Source organism: Mirounga angustirostris, unplaced genomic scaffold, assembly GCF_029215605.1.
Source record: "Mirounga angustirostris isolate CCGP_5_RB_7025 unplaced genomic scaffold, mMirAng1.0.hap1 SCAF_16, whole genome shotgun sequence".
Classification (NCBI taxonomy): Eukaryota; Metazoa; Chordata; class Mammalia; order Carnivora; family Phocidae; genus Mirounga; species Mirounga angustirostris.
The window spans coordinates 20,869,462-20,883,890 of NW_026991724.1; positions in this window are offsets into that span (position 1 = coordinate 20,869,462).

A 14,429-nucleotide genomic window follows, 5' to 3' on the forward strand; every position below is an offset into this window, starting at 1 on the left:
CATGGAGGTCCAGCCATTAAACAAGAAGATCTTCCACAGGTTTTTCCTTGATGACCTCATCTCCATTCCTGGCTTCTGCTAGAGATGCTTGATTAGATCAATGATTCATTTGCCTAATTTCTTTAGAAAATCCTTGTCCAGCCACATTCTTGGCCCTGTTTCTAGAATACACTACCTGGATAGGCTGAGAATTTTCCAAACCTTCAAGTTCTGCTTCCCTTTTGCTTACACATTTCCTCTTCCAGTCATCTCTCCTCTCAGATTTTACTATAAGCAGCAAGGAAAAACTAGGATAAACTTTCAACATTTTGCTTAAAAATATCCTCAGGTAAATATCCAAGATCATTGCTTGCAAGTTTTACATTCTACAAAACACTAGAATACAACTGGGCCATATTTCCTGACACATCGTAACAAGGATTGCCTTTACTATGCATACTTTCAACATTAGTCTCTATAAATCAATCTAGGCCTTTACTATCAAGCACCTCAAATTATCTTCCACCAATTACTCAATCCCAGAGCCATCCCACATTTTTAGTTATTTCTTAAAGAAACATCCTACTTACTAGTACCAAAATCTGTACATGGATCGATCCTCCTTCTATTAGTTTGCTAGGGCTTGCATAACAAAGTACCACTAATTGGGGGCTTAAACAACAGAATTGTATTATCTCACAGTTTTGGAGGCTAGAATTCTGAGATCAAAGTGTTAGCAGTGTTGGTTTCTTTGGAGAGCTAGGAGGGAAGAACCTCTCTACTTGGCTTGTAGATGGATATTTTCATGCTCACATGGGAATTCTGCCTATATATGTCTCTGTGCCTAACTTCCCCTTTTTATAAGGACACTAGTCATATTGGATTAGGGCCTATCCTACAAACCTCACTTAAACTTGATTATATCTATGAAGACTATCTTCAAATAAAATTACATTCTTCAGTACTGAGGGTTAAGACTTCCACATACAAATTTTGGGGGTGAGCACAATTCAGTCATAACATCCCACAATGTGTAGGATAGAAAAAAATGTGCCTGTCTAATTCAGCATCTAAGCCTTGACCCATCTGGTTTCAATGGTTAGGTTTGATGTTGTGAAATCTAACATATATTACAAAGATAGAAATACTATCTGGAGATAAATAATTTCATTCACATTTACCTCAAATTGCGGACACACACTTATTTAAGACAGTATGTATAAGATAATTTTATAATTTTTCAATTAGAAATATTGCTTGTGTTCACCATTTCTGTTAGCCTATAAACACATGCCTGTGGTTGAGCAAAAGCATTAAAATTAATCTTGCAATTCTTTATTCCATTTTTTTAAAGTTTTTATTTATTTGTGAGAGAGAGAATGAGAGAGCACACAAGTTGGGGGTAGGGACAAAGGGAGGGGAGAAGCAGATTCCCCACTGAGCAGGGAGCCTGATGTGACATGCTCGATCCCAGGACCCCAAGAACATGACCTGAGCTGAGGGCAGATGCTTAACTGATGGAGCCACCCAGGCACCCCTCCTTATTGCATTCTTAATGCTTTTGGGTAAATACATACACACTTTAGCCTGTGGAAATCCACCTTTGCCCCACTTTCTTTACTGTACACATCTTTGGAAATATGGAATGGGCAGTTAGCCTTATAAATTATTCCCCACCTCTGTCAATGATGAATGTTATTTCATGTACAAACCTATGACCACAATTTGCATCAGATGGATTACAACATGAACACACCTGTAGACTTTGTTCTTAGGCAATTTTTTCCACACTTACTTTTATGAGAAGTATTTTCCTTTTCTTGATTTCCTTTTTAATTCTGTTTCAGGATTCAGGTTAGGTATGGACTGTGCATAACTGCTGGGGTTTGCTCAATCAAAAACTGAAATGCATGGACTCACTAATACAAGAACAAAGGGGAAGAATATTTTGAAATCAGAACTATACCTAGAAATTCTCATTATATGATTGCACCTGGCTATGCACCATCAAAAGGTAGATTGGAAACATCCTTAAAAGCACTGAAGTAATACAGAATGCAATGGTATTAACTAATTTTGTCATCATTGGAAGACACTTGAGATGTGACTTTCTGCCACTCTTGTCAGTGACTAGATGAGATGTCGATCATAATATCTAAATCAGACCACTCAAGGCAATACTGAATAAAATGTTATCTCTGGAGGTGAATAAATTTTTCTTGAACTGAAAAGCTGCCACAGTTAAAATATTAGCATGAGGAATTCTGATTTGCTTTCACTCTGATGCCTCTTTTTCCCTGACCCTAAGTATTGATAATAAACGTGTTTTTGTTAAATTTTCTCAACATTTTTATAAATCCAGCCTAAAGTCAGTATGTTCATAGTAGTCTATTAGGGCTGGGAATATGGAGATTAATATAAGTGGTTGCACTAAAACCAGAAAGAATGATAGACAAAAATTCTATGTCATTTTTTTAAAAAGTAAAATAAAGTTTCCTTTATGTGAGATGATTATAATTGAGAGCTGGGGTTGTCAAGGGCTTCAGGATAGTAATCTCCCAAGTATTCAAAAAAACATTCTAACTTTGGAAAGTTGATTAGAAATATTTGAACTGTAGTATTAGCTAATGACAAAGTTTATGATGCAGATATATTGTCATCCATTAAATATTTGCATTGTAAAAGATCAAAAACATAAAGGCTTACTTGACAAATGTTCACTTAGAAGCATATGTTTTCAATATTGTGAACTTTTTGCAGAGAAGTATATGCTAATCATTTTGCTTTATAGAATTTAAAATAGTCCAACAGCATTTTGAAACAAATGTCTTACAAAAGAAATCTGTTGCTACCATGTCTAAGTTATCTCTATTTTTAAGAAAGTTAAAATATCCTGAATAGTCTTTTTCTTCTGGTGCACTATGGCAATTAAGGACATCTCTCTAAATACGCTTTGTGTGAAAAATGGGTAAAGTAATGGTGCATAATTCTTGGGGTAGGTATGAGGATTAAAATTAATTAATACATGTGAATGAGTTACTACAACACAAAGAATACAGTAAGTGCTCAAGGAAAGATAGCTGCTTGTTTTGTCACTCTTTTATTTTCCAAAAACTAAATTTTTATCTTCTAAAATTAATTTTATTTGAAGTTTTGGACAATAAGATTTATTTAATGAATCCTGTTTGAACCCCTACCTCATGGAACCTGGTGTGTGTGTGTGTGTGTGTGTGTGTTGAAATGCAGATGGAAGAAGATTCTTCATTAAAGTAAAAGGACATCCAAAAACTAACAGGTTGGAGGCAGAATAGGGGCTTTCTAACTCAAACAACATTTACTAGGTTGGGTTAATAAGAATTCGAGAGAATCAAAAGGCAGATTTTAAGCTAGTGTCAAGAAACAATAAATGAAGAATTGACCAGCATTAGGGATTCCTAGAAATGGAAATGTAATCAACATTTTAGGGGAAGAGGGATAACATAAAGTAAAAATAAGTACAAAACCTATCTGAGCTTGGGTTCCCCAAGAAATGAGTGCTGAGTTGGAGCTTTCTAGCAGGACGTTCATTCAGAACGTACCTGGAGGTACATCTGTGGGGCAGTGACAGGAGTGGGGTTAGGAAGAGGCTACATTTGAGCTGTCCTACAGCTACAGCAAAGGTCTCCACCACCCACAGCTGACAAGGCCCATCCACGCTGGCCCACCTCAGGTCAAGCAGGAAGGGCCTTTATACCCCCGTACCACTGACTATTCTTTGGATACAAACTACCCATCAGGAGGCAGTTCCCTTCAGCTAAGGGCAATTTTAAGGGAGGCATCAACACAAGAATGAATGCCTCCAATTTGAGCGGGGAGAGCTGGTGCATTCAACAGCATCCACAACACAATTAAACCAAACTGAAGTTGGATTGTATTGCCCTGTAGCTCTGAGGAGAGGAGACTGAAGCAAACGTGGGCTGGGAAGATAGCTGAGAGCTCAGATGAAGTCATCCTCAAAATATCCTTTTTCAGGTTTTTTTAAGAAAGTAAAAGTTGAGCAGATAATCTGGAAACAGCCAGGGGTTCAGAAATTCCCTTTTTGATTATAGAATCACACAATAATATCAGTATTATGAGTGGAATTTGTCAATGAAGATGTATTAATTAAACTGCTTTGAATTATATTTCTGTGTGCACAGCTGTTTCCAATTACATGATTATAGCTTACAAAGCCAACAATTGAAATCATGTTTTTTACCATCCATGGGAGAAAGCAACATACTGTATAACTATAAAAATAAGCTCTCATTCTGCAAAAACATGAAAAGTGGAATGAGGACTACAGACTCTAGCCATTGAGGGAATTCATGCAGAAATATGCCCTCTGGCATGATGCTTATTCTAAATGATATGATTTGTCTCAAGCTCCTTTTGCCAAGCAGATCTTTAAATTAACAACTGGTCAGCTTCCGAGGCATTCATTTAGGGGAGAGTGAACCTAAAAATGTGTTTCTTCATTTTATTGTCCCAAAGCTTTCAAGTCAGGTGTCCCCAAATCACTAATGATGTTGCATAAAGCAATCATTGGGAATCAATCATCTTTGCTTCCAATAATTCTTCTTGCATCTTGTGGACTTAGAGCCAAGGAGAGTAACTCTTGTGGCCCATGCAGCCAGAAGCATTCAAGGGTTAAGCACTCCAGCTCTGTGCTCAGATAGATTTGGATTTCAATCCCAGTGCTTCCACTTAGTCACTCTGATTTTTAACATTTCAGTTTAAAAAAAAAAAAACAGATTACACACATCAAAGAAAGTCACTGTGATAACATAAGATATTTTAGACAAACTTCTTAGCAGAGATCCTGTTTCATTCTCTTAATTACCATTTATTGAACACCTCATGTGTGCTGAAACAGTTTTAACTATTTACACATATTAACTAATTACACCATCAAGTCAGTTTCATGCAGTGGGTACTATTTTTTTTTTAAGATTTTATTTATTTATTTGAGAGAGAGAAAGAGAGCACGAGCAGGAGGAGGAGGCGGGGCAGAGGGAGAAGCAGACTCCCTGCTTATTAGGGAGCCCAACACGGGGCTCCATCCCAGGACCCTGAAATCATGGCCTGAGACGACATCAGATGTTTAACAGACTGAGCCACCCAGGTTCCCACAGTAGGTACTATTATTATCATTTTATGGATGAAGAACTAAGGCTTTGAGAGATTATATAAATTGCTCAAGGTGACTCTGCTAATAAGTGGCAGAGACAGGATGATCAATTAGTGATACTTAGTAATAAATAGTGGTAATAACAAACAATAAATGTTAGGCACTATGGTGACTAGTTCTATAGCACTAACACGACTTTTACCTCTGCTGTTACTAGCTCTACACAGGGCTAGGGGACTAGGAGAGAGGACAGCTTAGGTGTGGAATCATTTTACCACGTCCACTTCTGGTTGAAACCTTAGTTCCTTATGGTGATATCTCACTGAAGATGATACTTCCAGTTTTACATTATTTTTACATTTGTTGTCTAATTTGCAGGATTCAAAATCCCCAATATATACTTACGGCAAGTATTTATCTACTGTAGATGCAAAAGAGATTGAAGCATAAAAAAGGAAAGGAAATAGGATCTCAAATTTGGGGAACGGCAGATTGGAGTTAGAACTCTAATCTGATATTACTTGTTTCTACCCTCCCCCCATCACATGAGTAGATCTTAACCCCATTTGGAAAATGTATTTCAGGTGGGATAGTGTAAAATATAGTGAGCATTTCACTTTGAGGGTCCTGTGTGCTACCTCAGTGTTAAATCGTTATCCACCAGAACAGCTGAAGCTCGGGAACAAAGGGGGATCTGCTAGAATGACAGTGTCATCAAGGACAATGCAGAGAAGTTTAAAATATATAATCCAGTTTGAGCTAGGATACCAGCCTCTTCAAAAGGCAGGTACTGACTTGCCATTGAGCTGATTCTCACACAAGGAACTCTGGATAACAAATTCCAGGGTGAATGACAGTAGGAAATGAATTTTCAGAGATGGTCCAAGATTCATTCTCCCAATCAAAGGTGGGAAAATAAATTATCTTTGGGCATTTCACCAAACCAACTTACTCTAGTTCAGTTTAAAAGTTTTTGCGGATACAAACTAACTTAACTCTGCTATGGATTTAAGAGTCTAATTTTAAGACAGAGAGAAGTAAAGGGAAACGTGAAAGCATTTTTGTAAGGTAAACTTAGTATCTTAAGAATAGCATTGGATCTGGAAACATGAGTTTCTATTTTGAATTCTGGCACTAAAGCTCAATCCTTTACATCACTTTGGTGTAACAGGCTGAAAGTTTGTGTCTTCTCAAAATTTGTATGCTGAAATGTGATGGTATTTGGGAGGTTTTGGGAGAAAATTAGGTCAGAGGGTGGGGCGCTTATCAATGGGATTAGTGCTCTTAGAAGAGACAGAAAGCTTGTTCTGTCTTCTCTTCACCATGTGAAGATACAAGAAGAGAGCCTTCTGCAAACCAGGAAGAGTATCCTTGCTAGACATCAAATCTGCCAGCGCATTGACTTTGAACTTCCCAGCTTCCAGAAATGTGAGAAAGCTGCATATATATATGTATACACACACACACACACACACATACACACACACATTTTTCCCCCAGGGGAAATTATTGTTAAACATTCACCTACATACCATCTGCTGTGTCCCAGTGCCTAGTAACATGTTTACAACATGGAAGTAGGCCCAACTGCTGTTTGTTGATTGAATAAAATGAATGTATAAATGAATAGTTTCTTCTGGAGCTGTAATAAGATGACAATACTCACAAAGCCTATATGGGTTTTTTTATAAGGAGAGAGAAACAGATTGATTTATCTATATAACGTATATCATCTATCTATCTATAGTGAAGGAATATTAATCAATTTTAACCAATTTTTCTAAGGGAATATTGCAACCAATGTTCATAATTATTCTTCATTTTATTGGCCAGTAGTTACTGAAGGTCTGTTAAATGCACTTGCCTATTAGAGACCAATTTGGCACATTCACCAGCCCTAGTGAATTGGAGGGTGTGTGTGTGTGTATCTAATCTACTTCTTGTCTATAAACAGTATATGATCAACTGATGTTCAGATGGACCTCAAGGTAGATTACTTAAATTCCAAATTTCAGATTTCTTATCTATACATTTGGAAAATACTACATATCTTACTGCTAATTTTAAGAATTAAAGAAATGGATGTTTAGACAAGTACCTATATACTAATGCATTAGTTTGGGTTCTCCAGATAAACAGAACCCATAGGTATATATGTATATACAGATATTTATATATAAAGATATTTATAATATATAAAGATATTTAAGATATCCCAAGAGCTACATTTGACAAGTTGGAGACTCAAGACAGTTGATACTGTGTAAACTGCTAAGAAGCAGGAGAACCAATGGTTATAGTCCAGTCTGAAGGTCAGCAGACTCCAGACCCAGGAAAAGCCAATGTTTTGGTTTAAGTCCAAAGGTAGGAAAAAGAAAGATTGTCCCATCTCAAAAGCAGGAGGATTTCCTTTCTACTCATTTGGGAGAGTCAGACCTTTTGTTCCCATTTAGGTTTTCAATTGATTTGATGAGGCTCACCCATATTCAGGTTAGCAATCTGCTTTACTCAGTCTATTGATTCAACTGCTAATTTCATCCAAAAACATACCACCAATACTCCCAGAGTAATGTTTAACCAAATTATCTGAGCACCCAGGGGCCCAGTCAAGCTGACATATAAAATAAGTCATTACAATGAAGTCCCCAATATAGGTTGTTATTTATAATTATCATTAATACTATCATCTGTTAATATTATTAGATTGCAAGCATTTTGCTAGGCATTTTCACACATAGTATCTTTTGATGACATTAATCCTTCACATATATTATTTCAATTATTAACTCTCAAAAAGCACTGTCGTAGCATCTCATCCTTTGGCATTAATTTAAATAAAACAAAGCCTGGCCTATCACTTAAACTTGTATTCCTCTGCTATACTGCACATAGTAGGGCCATAAGAAATTCTTATGTTAAATATACTTTGGGAAAATCTAGGGCAAAGCTTAAGGGCCTTATTCAAAGAAGTAGAGTAGCACATCTATTAGAGAAAAGCATGTACTTATTTTAGTAAATGCTACTGGCATTAATTTTTCTTGCCTCTATCCTCTACAAAGTCCATGTGTTAAGATTTATTCTTCAAATAGTTAGAGGTCATTATATAAAAATGACCTCTTAATGCAAGAATAGCAACATAGTTAAAAGTTCATAGTTTGGACAGTCAGCGTTAATGTAGACTGGAGAAGTAATTTGGCAGTTTCTCCCCCTTTCCCTAGGTAGTTTGATGAATGACTGTTTCCTTTATTCTGTGTTCAGAAGTTTTATGGGCCATGGAGGGTGCAAGATCAGAGTTATTTGTGTCTGAAATCAAAAGAAGTATTATCCAGCCACATTTAAATAGACACAGTAAAAGACCTGAATGAAGCATTTTCAAATATCAAAAATTCTAATTTTCAGAGAAATTTTAATAGCGTTTGCAAATAAATCAGAGAGAAACTCTATTTGTAGTTTCAAAGTAAGGTCAAAGCTCCTAGCATTGCAAATTATTTTAGGAATTGGTATTCATTCAGAACTCCACTGAATTAAATTAAGAGTGTGCAAGATTGATTATCTAGAGCTCTAATTTGGGGAAATTTCTAGATATTTTCAAGGTCTATTGGAAACATTGAGATCATTGCCAATTTGGTTAAAAAAATCACAAATTTGGTTAAAACTTTTATATAAGTTTTATATATTCTAGGAAAAAAAGTTTGATATACACCAGACTTCTGGCAGAAACATGGAATAAGAAATGAGAAAGGGGAAGAATCCCAAGCTCTATGTCTGAGTTTCAAAATTTCTATTCATGATAGTCTAGATATTCTGGGACAATTATTATTATTTTATAAAGGTCTCTTCCATCATTAGACCACATATGCTGAAAATGGATTCACTCTGTTAATACTCTAATTTTAACAGTTGTTCTTATTCATAGCTCCCCAGTGAAAGGTGATCGATCCCTTGATTCTTTTCTCCCTAAATTTGACTTAGAAATACACGCATCCATTTTGTGTCATCTGTCATTCTTCCTTCCTTTCGACTTCTATATTCAACATATTTTTGAATACTAGTGACTTTGTCCGCTGAATTTCTCTTGAATCTACACACTTCTCTTCATCTCAAATACCACCTCCTTCTAGGTGTGGGCCACTCCAAATAACTGAATAATAATAATAATAATAATAATAATAATAATAATCTCTAAAACATTTCCCATATAGCTCCCCCTTCTTCACAGAGTACCAAAGATCTAGCTAATGTATGACATTAGCGACCCTGTCATTTCTGATTAGCACCTTCTCTGTCTATTCTATAGCTGTCAGTGTAAACCCCAAGCTTACCGAGCTGTTCTAGAAGGCCCTCTTGTGATGTCTGCTACCTCACAACTCCTCATGTTCCACTTAACTCTTCTTTTTTTTTTTTAAAGATTTTATTTATTTTATTTGAGAAAGAGAACATGAGCGAGAGAGAGAGCAGGAGCAGAGGGAAGAGGCAGAGGGAAAAGCAGACTCCCTGCTAAACAGGGAGCCTGATACAGGGCTTGATCCCAGGACCCAGAGATCATGACCTGAGCTGAAGGCAGACACTTAACCAACAGAGCCACCCAGGTGCCCCTTCACATGACTCTTCAGTCATAACAAACTTCTTCCATCTTGTGAAAGCAACTCACGTTCTCTGGTCTGTTGAACTCTGCAACATCCATCACCCAAAATCTAATCCATTCCTTGCCACCTGTTAATTTATTTGGCCTAAAGTGACCAGTTCTCTGGTGCCATATGGATTGCCACCTCCTTCCTGGAAAGCCCAGGAATTGCTCAAGTGCCTTCCATCATCATACATATCACATTGTAACTTCATCATACATACTACATTGCAACTCATACATTCCTCCTAAGGTACTGAACAGCCTACCTCCTTAGCTGTCTTCCCAGTTACTCCACAAGAACAAACTGCAACAAATTCATCATGATAAATTAAGGCTTTATCACAGATTCTGAACATAGAAGTATCTCAATAAGTATTTGTGGAATGAAGAACAATTGAGTTTCGCTATATGGAACAATTATAGAGAACAAGACTTAGAGCAATCTCTCCTTCCTCCTCTCCTTTCCTCTCTTCCCCCCACTCTGGCCCCCTAATATTTGTACTCTTCCTGAACTCTTGTGTACATTAATCCTTTCTCCTTTTCCATAATAGCAGCTTTAATGATGGATTATTTCCAATGAGTTTTGGAGATGGAGGTGGGGGAAAAGAAGAGGAGGAGGAAAAGAAAGTGGTAAAGAAAAATCCAGAACAGTAGCATGAGAAGATTTAACATTCATGAAACACTTATTAGGTACCAGGCATGCTACCACGAACTTCACCAGCATCTGTCATTTCATCCTCACATCAGCAGTATGTGAGGAGCACAGTTATCATTCTCATTTTTTTAAAGACTGATTTATTTTAAAGAGAGAGAGAACACAAGTGGGGGGTGGAGGTCAGAGGGAGAGAGAATCTCAAGCAGACTCCACACTGAGTGTGGAGCCCAACATGGGGCTCAATCTCACAACCCTGAGATCATGACCTGAGCCAAAACCAAGAGACGGACACTTAACCAACAGAGCCACCCAGGTGCCCCCACATTCTCATTTTATAGAGAAGAAAACTGAGGGACAGTAAGGGACACACCCAGGAATTAAACCTGGGCTCTCCATCTGTCTCCTAAGTACATAACTTTTAATGAAACCATACAACCTCCCCCACTATACATTAAACCACTGCTCAGGTCATTAGATGTATACTGAGCTCTTGAGTGAAATCCTCTGATCCCTTTAGACCATAAAGCCAGAACTCAAGATTTGGGGATGTTCTCTTAGAGGTGTCTCTGGAAATGCTAGAATGAATGAAAGCATATGCCTTTCTTTGTCCCATCCATTTATTTCCTCCACTTTGTCCTAGCACTTTCTTCAGTGACTATCTTTATTACCATAAGTGCATTAACAATGGAATGGAAGAAACTTCTGTCCCAGGAGCATATCCCAATAATTCCTCAGGCCAGAAACACTGGGAGTACAAATCTGGGTCCACAAAGCCCCTTCTATATCATAGGTTTCTCCCTTTGCTGCAAATCTCCTGACTCTGCTTCACTCAACATTTTGTTTTCCAAGGATCCCCAGATGTTTCTTCCTGACAGTCCATTATACTTCTAGCTGTTGAGAAATGAAAGCTGCTGTTAATGCATTTGGTGCCCTCTCCAAGAGCCGCATTGATTTTAGGTCCTACATTGCAATTCCTTTGTCTGATATGTGGGAACAAGGCTTACCCATTCATTTATCACAGGTGCTATTTCTAGTGTGTTTGAATTTTGTCTCCTGCTTTTCTGAGACCTACATAGACTAGTGCTGTACACATTACAGGTTATGTGGTAAATATCAAATGTTTACAGAATGAGTGTAAGAAACCATGTAACTTCGTATGATTCTTAGGAAGGCAACAATTGGTTATCCCTTTTCAGGTTGCTCAAATGCACCCACCTCCCTCTTACTTGCATTTACTTCTTTGTTACACAGTTAAGTGTTCCTTCTCCTTTTAAGTTAACTTGGCCTGACCTAATATTTGAGATTCAGCTCAGGATATCCCCTATTATTATGAAGCAAGACTACGTCCATACCTCTCTACCAATTCTGTTCTTACTGGGCTGTGATAGCTAATTTACTCACATGTCTGTGGTGTCTTCAATTAGCCTCTCTGCTTTTCAAAATTTAGGTGATACAGTCCCTCCCTCTTTATTATATTGTAGCTAGAACCACAACTTGTCACAATATCTTTTGTTGAGTAAACAAATAACTATTTTAAACCTTTGCTAAGTTTAAGATAAGCATATCAATTCAGTCACCTGCAAACCAATAGTTTGAACAAGATATTCTGGACATTTAGTTGTACATCATTCAGCTCTCAGTTGTGCTAAGGACCTAAGTTTGCTCATCTTTTGAATTTTGGCACATTCACTATGTTTCTTCTACAATTGTGCTTTGTTCCACACTGGGGGAAAAATAATATTAAAGGATTCTTCTCTCTCTTCTTCCTGCTCCTCTTCCCTCTCCTCTTCTTTGTCTTCTTGAACTTCTCTTTCAACTTCTATTTCTCCTTCTGCAAAGGAGGTACTATGATGAAGGGTTGGAGAGTGTAGGGATCTCACATTTGCATTTCTGAGAGCTATACTTAGAGACTGTCATATAAAGTGAGAGCTTTTATTTTCTCATCCCTAAACTGAGACTAACAATGCCTTCTTTTCACATCTTAAAGGGTTGTCGCAAAGATCAAAATATATTATTATTCATATTTATGCTCTCTGGAAATACTCAAAAGAAATAAAACCTCTACTAATACTATGTGGAAGACCTCTAGTATCTCTATCTAACTATTTATCTATCAGTCTATATTATAGTTCCCAAATAACTCTAAGTTATATCCAGATATTGGTGTCCTAAACATGAGCTACTGAATTTTTATATATTATTATCCTGTGTACATGTTTTTATTTCACCAAACTTATGGGTTCTCTGGTAAAATGCCAAGAGTTACTTCAACTTGAAATAAATTTAGCTGGCTTGCTAATTTAAATACAAATAGAGGGCATTTTAGTGGTACTGAATTATAGTATTTTAAAGTTATGGCTTTCAAATACAGCTGGTTCTCAGAATTATCAGTGGAGTTAATAAACAACAACAAAAAAAGATTTCTTATCCTTACCACAGATCCACTGGGAATCTGTACAAAATATCTCCTCTGCTGATTCTGATGATGAGTGCTTGTGTTCCTTAGAAAGCCTTATGCACCAGCAACTGTGTTTTGTACCAGAGAATTCTTCACCTAGGTTATCACAGGTGTTACCAAGGGAAGTTCTTCATTCAATGGAGCCAATTTACAGGTCTCTCAATGTTTTATCTTTTGAGTATATTGCCTAGTCTTACTTGTTAGTAGCAGAGATCTGGTCAGATATATCCAAATTCTACCACTTATTAGATGTATAATATTAGTCAAGTTACTTAACCACTTTGAGCAACTGATTGGGAATGGATAGATAGAATCAAAATGTGCCAAATTTGTCTCTTTGCAAAATAAATATAACAACAGAACTTGACTTGCTGGCTTCTAAAAATTATGAAGCATAAAATGTGCCTAGATTTTGGATACTTTCCATCATACCTCTCTCATGGGGATGTGGAGAGGAGTGAATTAGCTGATGTGTATAAAGGACTTAGAATAGTTCCTGGCATCTATAACTGCTCAATAGGAATTAATTATAGGCTGCTATTGTTATTGGATTGTACCTAACTCTTGGTTGTATGCTTTCTTTCACTTCCTGTAACATCAATTTACAATTCACTGGACCTGTCTGTCCTTACCCACTCATTCTACAAGAGTGCCCTGAACAGCACTGTGTGTGTGTGTGTGTGAATGCATGCCGAGCCTCTGTGCCTAAAATGCCCTTTCCTGTGACCTGGGATTGCCTAGTCTCTCCCCATCCTCTGCAACGACTTTCAGATGTCAGCTCAACCTCTGAACCTTTACTGATTGCTTGGCCCCTATGGAGAGCTCTTCATCTGAGCTCCCTGCTTCCCTCTGAGACACACTTTACTAACAGTGCTCATTGCAGAATATCAGCATCAGCTGTTTTCACGAACATACAGGGCTACCACATACAGCTGCTGAGGTTGTGCCCTGTATGGGATCCTATGACAAGTGAGTAGATGTTCAAATGCAGCTCTGGTTATTAGTCAATGCTCCTTGGCATGAGACTGGATCTAATTAGTTCAATAAGAAGACACAAGTTTTACAATTTACCTGCTTGAAGAGGTTGCATTTTATAACTTATCTAACCAAAAAGGTACACCATTTCCTAATTGGCACAATTGGCCCTCGTAGCCCTAATTGTATCCTCATTAGCAAGGAAGTTCCCTGAGATCTGGAATCACCATCATCTTTAAATTCATTCATTCATGCACTCACTCGTTCAATCATTGTACAAATATTTATTGAGAACCTACTTTGTGCTTGTCACTGTTCTAGACTGTGGATCCCTACATTTTGTCTCTCACATGGTAGATAATATATAAATGCTACAGTTTCTACACAGAGTTGGCTGTAATTTGTTTCCATGAATAACTGGATGAATATGAATTACTAACATGCTAGACAAAGTTGTCTTTTACTTTAATCTTTGTTTTCTAATCATTAACTACAACTTTGATTTCTGCATCCTGTACAGACAATACTCAATAATAATAAAAAAAGAAAATAGCTCATAGAAGCTAGAGCTACCAACAAGTAGGTT